At 33.2% G+C, this 12,956-nt stretch overlaps 1 protein-coding gene across 1 annotated transcript in view; it reads left to right on the top strand.

Moving 5' to 3' along the window:
* LOC137929666 (connectin-like) overlaps positions 1-12,956 on the top strand; it is a 108,056-nt gene that overhangs the window by 61,656 nt on the left and 33,444 nt on the right. The gene's annotated exons all lie outside the window — the stretch shown is intronic.

The raw sequence follows: 12,956 nt of genomic DNA, 5'->3' as shown, positions 1-12,956 counted from the left end.
TACAAGATACCAAAACTGCTGCGTAATATATCGCAGAAACCTTTAAGGATATATAGAGAGAACGTAAATGACACTTTATCAATATATATGAATTCAGTGTGGTACTGATATCTGTATTACATAGAAAAAAATATCAAAATACCCCGCCTGGTATTCAATTATTATTAAATTTTGTAATACTTAGGGAATATACACTAATGAAAGACGAACTAAAAACGAAGATAAGACACCACGAGACTGTATTCCTTTAAATATTGTATTAAGATTGTAAGTGTAACTCAATTTGATACTTCTTCTTCTTGAAGTGCCTCTCCAACTAGTGGAGGTTGGCTATCAGCTTCCTGCTCTCTTCCTTATTTTTGGTAATAGCCCGGCAGCGCTGGCGATTCCGGTCCACTCTCTAATGTTACGAAGCCACGACTTCTTTCTCCTACCAACCTTCCTTTTACCAGCGACCTTTCCCATCATGATAAGTTGAAGGAGATTGTATCGTTGGTGTGGAAGAACGTGTCCCAAGTAAGCGATTTTCCTTCGTTTTACTGTGAGCATTAGTGCGCGTATATGGCCGATTCGTTTCAGAACTTCGACGTTGGTCACCCTCTGAGTCCAGCTTATGGACAGCATGCGTCTATATGTCCACATTTCGAAAGCCTCTTTACACTTACGAAGGTCTGTTTGATACTAGTTTCAATCAAATTGTGATTGATACTTGAATTTGATACTAGTTTCAATCAAATTAAGATTATCTGGAGCTCTTCGTGACTTACACATATGGACACATAAAGAAAATTATTCCAATGCATGTCGAAGCTTAACCTTACATCTTTACTATAAAAATGCTCGAAAGAGGAATCCTACTCTTGGTATCACTATCTGATTGTTACTTATTCTGTTCGATGAGTGATAAGCCGTTCCGCTCATGTGGAAACGCCGTAAGTGTTTTGATTTCTAGATAGCCGCGGAAAATGAATACTTGTCGAGGCGGTATACAAGGTCTGTCAGAAAGACATGAAAAAGTTGTAAAGCTGTTAGGACCGAAGAGTTCTCATGTTGGTAGACGTGGTATAGGTAGGCCCCCCGCTTGTTGGACTGACGTCATAGTAAAAGTCGTGGAAAGTCGCTAGATGCGGGCAGCAGAAAACCGATCATTGTGGCGATCTTCTGGAAAGCCTTTGGCTTGGGTCTACTGGCTTAAGCAGCGAAGGTAAGTTGCGCGCATAATTACTATAATTCAAAAAGTAAAACAAGGTGAACAAATAAATAAATCTATACAGATTTCTTTTCCAATATCAAGATTATAATTACCTAACTTAAAATCATAATCGAGTTTTCATTTCTTCAATTAAGTAAAATCTCTTCCTAATCCGTTAATTTAGAACGGCTGAGAGCTGATAATAAGCTATACAGAATTAGAGTGAGAGGGAGAGAGATTAAATGAACGTTAATCAAAGTCAGCTTAATTATGTCCAACCGACTGATGTGTACAGAAGTCATTGAAATTCCGTTGGGGTACGAATTAACCAGATAATGTTATTATCTTTTCAGCGTTCCAATATGCTAATAAATTTATATCTTATCTCTTTCGATTAAAGTACAATTTTCTTTGATATAACGTTACAGTGATGCTTTTGTTGAATTAGACATGTTTTACCGCTTAATGTAAATAAGACATTTATGTAAAAGGGATTTTTCTTTATGAAAACCGTGAAATTCATTGTCTCATTTAAATTAAAAAAATTTAAATTTACGATCATCATGTCGTTTCAACCCATAGACACTCCGGCTTAGGCCTAGGCCTCCCCCAAAAGATATGTATAGGAGGATATATAATAATCGCCACGCTTGGCAGGCGAGTCGGTTATCACTGTGTAGTATAATGATACGCAGAGGATGTTGCTGTCTATCCTCTAGAAACTTCTTTGTGAGCAATGGCTATCCTATATAGTTAATGAGCAAAGTGTGAATTATAAAAGATTGTTTACCGAGAATCGAAACCGCGACCTCGTTTCACGTTGAATTAACTAATTAGTCTTACACAAACGAACGGAATAAAGAAAAATTAACTTTTCTAGAAAGAAAAAATTTAAGACAGCATGACAGCAAACGTCAAACAGAAAATGGTATAAATATTGTTTTTCAAAGTACAGCTTATTGCTAAAAACACAATTTAAAGTTCTGTATTGAACTGTGTCTTTTTTATTTTTACAAGATGTTGAATATTTGTATAATAATGTGTATTATTGTTATTATAACACATAATACATAATTCTGATGATTATATTTTGATATTGACATTATACGTAGGTAACTTATTAACTTTCGTATCAATTGATGTTAATAAAATTATAATCTATTTGCTTATGTGTTAAATAATCGACAAGATAAACCTAACAGACGTCTTGAATCAGGAAGCGAAAAAAGAACTAAGTGTACAGTAAAAGTTGAATTTAAATAACATTTTCCGTGTACCAAGGAAAGAATGGTACGGCACAGTAAGAAACTCAATACCGTGTCGTTAACGCTTCTCAAAGTTCAGCAAACTTGTCTGAAAACTTTAGCCCCGGATATTCTTTCCTCGCTTGGTGGCTTCATTTTACTACGGCTTACTTGATATCTCGCATGTGCTTATTCCGCTGTTAGTACAAATTACAATATTTTCCCTTTAATGGCTACCTTAAAATTTCCATATACATTTTTGTACATCGTAAGATTTGTAAAGATGCGTTCACATATTTGATGGATAAAGTTAAATAGTAATATATATATATATATTGATTGTTATATAAATATTTAATAATTACGCTCTGGCTTATTCTAATTTTGTATGTACAGGTGAAGCTTTTGTCGAAGCTATAGCAATGTACAGGATGATTTGTTATGAGTATAAAGGCTTCAGGAAGGTTTAGTGAATTTGGTTTTAAATAATCTACTTCTCTACCTTCAAATTAGTAATGGTTTTATAAATAATAAATAATATAATAGTAATAAAAATCGTTTTCAAAACCCGTATAGCTATATATTAAAAAAAAAAATTTGTTAACTATCTTTCCCTGAAGACTTTGTACTGAGAAAAAGAAATCATTGGCCTGTCGCATTCCAATACAGTTACAAAATGATCAATTTATCCCGGTTCCCTTGTTTCCTTCCCTTCCCCTTGTTCTCTTTTTATTGTGATAACTAAGTGCCCTGTACATACATATTTATTAGTAAAACATACTAATACTAATAATAACGATAAAAATAATATATAACAAAAGAATACACCAACATTTAAACGTCTTACTGTTATGTATGGAACAGCGTTTTAAAGTGAATTTTTTTTAAACAATTTAATTTTAGTTACTACACAAGTTAAAAAGCTTAGTTAAAAGAGATATTTAAGGTAGTCGTTATAAGCCACTATTTAATAAAATTTATTATGACCTAACTATGAGTTATATGCCATGTGCTATGAAAATATCCTGAACTGTAATTACCTATGTATGTATACCAAACGTGTTGTCCATTGGTTGGAGTGTTACTATTAATAATATAAGAAAGTAATAAAGTTATCGACTAGCCGCAAGTGGTCATCACTTTTAAACTCGTTCTCGGAAATTTATTTTCATGTTCCAACGAATTCTCATCGCTCCGGGAATAAAGTTTTCAATTTCCCAACGGTTCGGCGCGGTACATACTTCCAACAAAAGGTCTTACATGTGAATTTATAATAAAATGAAACTCGCAAAAGTTAAGAATGATTTGGGAGGCTACATTTTAGAGTATAAAATTGAAATAGTTGAAGTACACTCTTACAGTTTTTTATGAGTTTTATTGAAGCCTGCAATAAATCTTAAACGTTATTTATTTTTTGTGTTAAACTTTTTTAAACTTACAAATATGTGTCGGATAAAAAGACTTAGTAATGTTTTCAAAAACAGTGATGTCAGCGACTATATCATCACTAAGAAATTCAGTGATTACTTTTGCTCCAATAGAACCTAATTTCAGGCAATATACCTACATACGACTGATAGCTTAAAAACGTCTTCAAAGGCAAGACAACTCTTTATTTCTCTGCCACCGTATGTGTCTCCCATCATCAGCTTATAGACACTTGCTGTACGACGTAATCCTCGAAGATGGCCACAAAGATCTGTCTTACGATGCTCGCATCAAACGACTTCCCGCGACCTTTACTATGACTTCGTTCCTTATAGTGGAAGCCCTATCTATGCCGCGTTTACAGATTCGTGGTCACCACTAAAGGATCTACAGCCTCAACGATCGTCGACGTCCCTCCTACAATAATCAATTTTAAATCCATATATATTTAATCAGCAAGAAACGTATTCAAATGGAATTTTGTTTTTGCTTCAATGATTTTGGATACAAAGCATTATTTTAAAATTACACAATAATAATCTCTAATAGATATTTAAAGAAAGACATGGAGAGATTCTCGACATTTTTCCGTAATACTTTAAGTATTTATGAGTAAAATAATATCAACCATTAAGAATCTAAAGTTTAATAAACATAAGTAAAAAAAAATCACCGAACGTATGTTGATATTATGTTGAAGTTGCTCGTTATAAATAATTCCAAATTTAAATTATTGATTTGGAAAATTCCACAGACAATTTTTCTTAGATCTAATTTAAAACTACAAACGGCCGGTGTTTCCATTTATGAAATGGATGTGAAATCACACGAAACAGCTCGCCATAAGAGTCTATCCAACTAACGAACTAAAACAAAACAACCCTCAATGAAAATGGAACAAGGCTTTTGAAATTGAGCATTTCAGTTGGCGCGAAAGCTCTGCATAAACGAACCACAGACCGCAACAATTTAGGGGCAATAAATACAGATATAAAATATTAAATTCGCTATTAAACTTTGCTAGCAACTGCGAACATTTTTGCGAGTAATGTTGCAAAAATGTATTTTATTTTCTTTGCTATAGTAATATAAAATTTTAGACAAATTAATATAATTCTACCCAAACCGCTGTACCGTGCCATAGATAGAAAAGAAGGGGAAGTATCAACCGCTCTCTTCTGTCACGCCATCGTCAACACTCCCATCCCGTCTTTCTCTCTCTGTTTTCTTCGACCTCATCTCACTGCGGTTTTTGAACGCGCGGTTCTGGGGTTTTGTTAGCACTATAAGATCTACAAGATGAAACTATGAATGAAAAGAAACGAAAGTAGCCAACGTATTCCAAAAGATTAGCAAATTTAAGTGGCAGTGCGCAGGTTCTTGAGGCTCTGGAGGTTACAGGCTGGCACGGTAAGGTAGAACTAGGACATCCACCCACACGGTTGACAGGTGACTTTGTTAAGGTGGTCAGAAAACCCTGAAGAGGATCTAGCAGTGAACGTCTTATGTCAGATTAACAGAAAATAATTTATATTTCTACCCGAAAGACAAATATTATTCTCGTCGAGAGCGCAAAAAATGTTATATTAGATGACGTCATAAATCCTTTATCTCCTTGTTTGTAACTTACAGAGTTACGAATTTACCATCCTCGGAATTTTTCATCTCGACGGCAATAAAGTCACGACTGCGGCGGTCTGATGAAAAATTTTAAAAATGAAAAATAATTTTCTTTTTACATTTCGGTCCTCGCTCTCGATGTGAAGTGTGTGCAAACAATTTACGAATTATAGCTTTAATTAAGCGAATTCTAGGAAACTTCTAGAAATATCGCGGAAACCTACATCGTAGGCGGAGGCGGCGTCACAGCGGGCCGGCGGAATGAAACGGAACAACACTCGACCCATTAAACCGAACAAAGCTTTTGAAGTCGGGCCGCACAACAGTCGTGAAACCGCACCAGTGGAACAATTCGCGGCCTGAATGAATCCCCGCCGAGGAAACCGACCGCAACTCACTCGTTTACAATTCGAAATAACGCATTTAGTTCGTATATTTTTCAAACAAACTATAAAAATGTACACCATAATCTCATTTGCTAACCTATTTTGAGTATACTAAAATCTTTATGAACCTAAATGCATATCTTTTGATCATACAAAACTTTAACCATGAAATACTGTATAATTTTACTTGCCTTTAAATTATCTTTGATCTATAAGTCACCATATTTATTTCGTGTTTATAGTAATGCAGATAAAAAAAATTCTTAGCGGCTGTTCTCATAATACCTTTTTAGTATATCTTCTACAGCAACTAAACTTAGCAATCCAAACTTACTATACGACAATTACTAAGCATACAAAATGTACAATCATTTCATTTATCACTTCTAGACATAGACCTTGAAAATTTTTAAAATTACTAATACATATAATAATAAATAATATTTAAACGATATAGGTACAAAAATAATTTTACCTATTTGTGAATGTATTTGTGCGTGCTAAATCAGCTTTGCCGAAATCGCTAACATAGTATTGAATATTCGAATATAATAAAGTTTTGGAGAATCTTACAATGCGTATTTTAACACAGTTCTGACGTTTACGAAATATGTATGTATTCTTTAATAATCAATTGTAAATAATTGCGTAACTTGTCGTTGTCCCGTCGACACGGCCAATCTGGTGTCATTCGTGCTGTATGTAATAATAAACACTTTAGATATAAAGAAACAATGTAATTAACAAAACATAAATTGATGATTCGTTTCAACGCAGAGATTCCCACTATAAAGCAAAGGCCTCCCCCAAAGATACCTATGGGGAGATATACCATCATCACCACGCTTGACAGGCGTGTTGGCGATCACAGTGTGGTATAATGGTACGAAGAGGATGCTACCAATCCTCTAGAAACTTGTTTGTGAGCGTTGGCAATTCTATATAATTAATGCACAAACTGTGAATTATATAAGATTGTATCCTTGGAATCGAACCCACGTCCTTAATGCAGGGCTGTCATTGCTCTGCAAAAACATTGTGCACATCTATTATTAATAAATGTTTTTGTCGACGTTGTTGATGTGTCGCAATTTGTAAAATAATTTTATTTTTCATACCCGAACAAATAACTTTAAATATTTCACAGCTTTAATCAGTTATAATTCGTACATATCACCGAAATAGTAATAAATGCTACTGAAACCGCTGTACTGCGACTTAGAAATACGCGTCGAGGTGGGAACCAAGGAAAAACTATCATTAGCGCGATAAACCTATATAACAAAGGGAGGCCCAAAGATCTATGATCTATGGGGAGATATACCATAATCGCCAGGCTTGACACATGTGTTGGCGATCGCAATGTGGTATTATGGTACGAAGAGGACGCTGCTGCCCATCCTTTAGAAACTTGTTTGTGAGCAGTTGCAATCCTATATAATTAATGCACAGTGTGAAATATGTAAGATGTATATCCTGGGAATCGAAGCAGCGACCCACGATTGCGATCTTAGAAATTGTTAATACGAATTGTAAGAGATATTGGTTTCTCTATTTTTTGTAAAAAATGGATTATTCACAGTTTATTAGTTATGTTGACTACATGTATAGTTCGACTGAAACTGCTATGTTGCAATTATACATAGTACGTCTTAATTTGTTAACGTATTACCTTTTTTCTTTTGTTATAACTTTCTAATCCTTTTTTTCGCTTTTACCAATACCAATTATCTATACAGGGTGGTCGGTTACATATGTTAAAACTTTTAAGGGTAAATAAATTAAACGTAACTAAGTTATTACTCTAAATTTCTTTTCTAGTGGGTGTGATAGGTGATAAACTTCTGGCAGTACAAATTCTGCAGTCTAATTCGAATTTTAAAAACGCTTTTTCTTTCTATATTATCATTACATTTGTTTCATTCCTATTCCATATAGCTGGCCACTATGTCCACAATACTTTTATGCCTATTTATTCTTGCGCCTTTAAATTCAAATTTGAAATTGTTATGATCGCTAACGTTAAAGTAAGGTCATGTAAATGGTAAATACTCTTTGTACGTATGTGAATATACCTTCTTCGATCACTACTGACTCTTGTCTTCTTCGCCAACGTGCACGAGTGATAACACGCCTCTGCCAGTTAATCGAGTAATGAACGTTTGAACGCACAAGATTAATTTGACACAAAAGTATTTTGGACGTACTGGTGACCAATATGCGGTGTGATCTGTAAATTATTTTGTAAAGTCAATGTTGCAGATGTGATTTTTACGATTCAAAATCTAAAATAAGTAATATCTGGTGAAGCATATTTATTTTATTGATGTAAGTAGTGAACATACAGAGGAAGACTTAGGTCTCTGTTCTATCGTTAAATATATGAAGAATTATGAATGAAGTAGATATGGTATGTGTACAAAATATTAAAAGGTTATGGGGCCAAGTCACGTATGAAAATAATTTGAAATTTAAATTAAAATTGAGAAATTGATTTAAAAAAAAAACTGAAACATCAATACTATTCTCTTGTTTTATTCAACTGTTTACTGAATAATTGAAAAATATCTATACTTTACCAGATATTATTTATTTCAGATTTTGAATAGTAAAAATCATATCTGAGTAATCATATCTAACATTGACTTTTATAAAGTAATTAACATTTTTTCCAAATTAGCAGTCTATTCTTACCAGCCAGCTTAAGAAGGAGGCTGAGGTTTTATTCACAACATGAACGCTTCACGGTATAAACTAGTGATTCGGATATGGAATACTACACAGTATTTGACAGAAAACTAGCTATACATTCACAGCTATTACACTCATAACTAAACACCTTGTATACAGATAAAGTGTATATACACATCATATATCGCAACCCCGAACAAACTAGCATCTATTATGTATCCCCCAAGCATGACATCAATTGTAGGTCAACGTTGATTGATTTGTAACATTTCATACGAACATGCGAAATTCATAATCCGTTCGACTAAACTATAACGTAAATATTTCATATTTTAAATAATTCTAATAGTGAAACATGGCGTACCATGCGGAATATATCTCTCCCTACCTATTCGACACGAATATGTCTATCGACAGGGCACTGTGAAAGTGAATGAATTATTTTATCCGCACAACAATTCACAGATCTGTATAAAAATAAAATTCAGCCCGAAAATAACACTGAAATCTATCTCCGTCCGTATAACGGACCGAAAGGGGTGAATGTAGAGCTTATTTGCTGTCATTTTGAAATATGTATTATTTATTAATTTTTTTTTAATATTGGAATGCGACACACCAATGACATTCAGCAGTTAAAGTCTGTTGTAAAGATTATAGTATAATATAAAATTCATTACTCGAAAATAGGCCACCGTCATATATTCCCAATAGGACGACCAAAATAAATTAAGTACTTCATAGACAGTAAATAACTGGGCTGATAGGAATTAACATCTTCTCACAGTAAGAACCATAGGTTTGTGTTGCACAGGAAACCGCTGCGATCGGGAACTGGTTTCTGCCGCTAAACAGTAATGCGAAAGGATTGCTGTATTCCGGACTAAGGGCATCGTACCTAGTAGATTACTACGCTAATAAGAAAACCATCATCTCAAGGTGATAAGTGTAGGTTTTTTATTGTAAAAAATAGCTTTTTTGCCACTTTATTTCTTCCGAAGCGGCGATAACTAATATTATTACTGATATATCGATTAGTATATTGTTATGTAGTGATAAATATACACGAGATGCTACCCAACATTTTGTGTTTTAAAATCCTGAGCGATAACATGACTTACCTTTGTTCCTGTTACTCCATAGTATATAAAGCTTGTTCGATATGCAGTCTCTTTAACGGCTTAAATAATCAATAATCAATTACTGCATTTGAATATTACAAAACGTTCAAATCAAGTAATATTTTAATTATGTTAATTAATTCGTATAAACGTTACAGTTCATGGTAATCAACTCTAAGAACTAATGCATACAAACACTTGTTATATGTTTTAATTCAAAATTAATTTCTTAAAATAAGTTTTATCACCATAATTTCAGATGAAGAATGTCTAAAAGCGGATATCTAATAAGACTGGATAAAAACGGCTTGCATCCAGCGTCTTCCGATGATCTAAATAAGGTTTTTTTTTTTAAAAAAAACTCTATCGTATTTATGCGACAGGGCCTTACAATCGTATTAAGTTTTCCACATAATATTTTATTTCTTTGCTCATCTTTTATTCGTCGTATAATCTTTCCTTGATCATCTTACGTTGTACAATTTTTTCTTACATTCCATTCCATACTACTTCCGATCTTGCTTCGCCTCTTTTCCATCACCTCGTTCCTCAAATATCACAAGTATTGATTACTTTTATTATTTTTGGCTTATGCATATGTTTTAATATTCAATATCCTTAATTAATATATTTAATCAATATCACATTTTATCACAGTAATCTTACATGGTCGGCAGTCTATTTTGTAGGAGGACATCCTTCGCTGCGCTTATCGGTTTATGTTCTCTACTACAGAACCTAAGAGCTCTAACTGCCATCTGCATTCTGTGCTATGTGACCAATCCAATGCCACTTTAATTTGTCAATCCGTTGGGCAATGTTGTATCCTTTCTTTCATCTGTATATCTCCAGACGCCTGATATGATCTCATAGAGAAATCACGATCATCCTGATTAATAGCGTATTCATATTTTTTTTTCTTTTGGTACTTCTTTTTAACGTTTCGTGAGCTTGCTCATTGCATTCGATTGAAATAAAGAGGAAAAAGTGAGTTTATTTCAACCTATTTATAACTTTGTATAAAAATTACTTTTGTATTAAGGAATAAAAATTGTCTCTTCACAAATTTCTACATGTGCATGGATTTTCAGAGCATAAATTGCATCTTTATTATTTAAAAAAAAAAACAATGGCGAACGGAACCTGTTAGTCAATTAGTATAACAAGCTATCATAATAACAAAACATGACATTGCCATCGCTCTAGCAATATCAAAATGGCCACCATTTTTTACTAAATTTACTCTCCTATACAGGATGATGAGGTAAAGGTGTAAAAGCTTTATAGCGGTGAATATATGTGGGTGCTGCTGAATTAAAAAAAATTAATATAATGTAATGAATAATCATCTATACACTTTTAACTGTTCATTGTTTCTGCTTTAAAATCACAAAACGACACAATCAAACAAAGGGTGTCACCGACATTATAAAGTAAATTCATACAAAAATCACTATCACAAAAGAATAATCTTTTGTACATTTTTGAGGATTAATGAACAAATACTTGCGCATACTTTTTATACTTGAATCAAGGTATATAAAAATTCACATACGAACAAAATGAAACGTGTTAATCCCATAATGTAAAGTCCACGTAATGTTATATGCTATTAACGAAAAAGAGGTTTATTTATTGTTACTTGCGCAGCAGTATAAGTCTGGTCACAAAAAATCATTCAATGGCAATTAATGTATGGTACACTACCTAAGATTAACGGTTTCAGAGAACATAAACAACGCGTTTTCAAAATTACAATTACTACAATTTGAAATTATAGTTTACTATCTGAACCTTTTGACTTTTTCACTTCCAGAAATTATAGGAATATCACATTCCGAAAGAAAAAAAATTTCCAAAGTGACCACTTTATGCACGATGTGGCGTTTTTTTTTTTTTCTGAAAGCAACTATTGTAAAGTATTGGCAACCTTGACAGGACTGAGATTTCGTCTTGACTTCAACGCACGATATTAATTACCGTATACTAAATAATATATTAATGTAAGTATCTCTAAGTGCTTGTTTAATTAAAGCGTCAATCCTTCAAGATTAATTGGGACACTTAAAGATTCCTAAAGCTTCAAATATTTTACCTGACAATTAAAATATAGATTTACCACTTTAAAGATTTTACATATATAACCTGATGAACTCGTATAATTGTCATATATTGTGTGCCACAGTATATAATCTTTGATTAAATACATTTAAAATTAAATTCTGTGCCAAATGTTAATTGTGTTCGATATACGTATGTATACGTTCGACAATAAAGCTTAATCAATGTCGAGGGAGCCGTACGTTGGACAAAGCGCCCTTCGCAGTCCACGTAATCGGATTCCGGAACACGGCACTTATTAACGGACTCATGCAATTACCTCATACTCAGACCTGTCTATATCATACTGCCATATCTGCCAATTTATTCAGAAGTATAGGTAATCATATCTATCATATTAGAGTTCTGTGGTAATGTTTTGTATAATACGAAGTGATTAATTATAGATGTAAAAGCTTTCGGGGTATAAATGTAAGGCTTTATTTCTGAAATAACGAATAACGTAATCATAACATAGTAATGAAAATTGTTATCAAAATTCAGAATTATTACATATTAAAATTAATTATTATTTTCTTACTGTCTCTGTAGAGTCTGTAAAAATTATTAGCCGTTTGTATCTCTATAGAAAAAATAAATTAATATGACATATTAAAGTGAACATGTTATACAGGGTGATATAAAATATGACTTAAAGCCTTAAAGCTTTTTGCTGACAAATGAGTAAACTCCGACATTCAACACTTCAAAGTTTTTATCTGTGTAAACACCACCATAATATCAAATTTTATGATCCCGTAGAAGTGCCGCCATAACAATACAATTTAGTGTAATTAAAAGTGCATCAGAAAAAACAAAATTGAAAAGTTCATTAAAATAATTATAAAAAAATATTCTATTTATAAAGAATTAAAAATAGGTTTATAAATAATAAATAGAGCTTTGAAATCTCCCCTTGTGGGGGCCCGGAACCTATCTAATCCATGGAGCGTCAATTTCTAAATAAGAACTTGGCGGTCTCCCAATTCAGTCTAAGTCTTAGGCTAGGAGCCTTCTTCGCCCTGCCGGCTCGAACCCGCGGCATCTTTTATATCACAGCAAATGCCATTTAGGTAGCAATGAAAGGCCAACCTCAAAAAAGGCTTGATATGAATTCCTCTTCTACTGTATTAACATAAAACCGTCTGAGTTTTGATGAAGGTTCTTCAGGTGA

This window comes from Battus philenor, unplaced genomic scaffold (assembly GCF_028537555.1).
Source record: "Battus philenor isolate CCGP_79_NKW_IND1 unplaced genomic scaffold, ilBatPhil1.0.hap1 SCAF_11, whole genome shotgun sequence".
Classification (NCBI taxonomy): domain Eukaryota; kingdom Metazoa; phylum Arthropoda; class Insecta; order Lepidoptera; family Papilionidae; genus Battus; species Battus philenor.
Note: the sequence above shows the minus strand (reverse complement) of the source record. Positions and strands in the feature narration are given on the sequence as shown.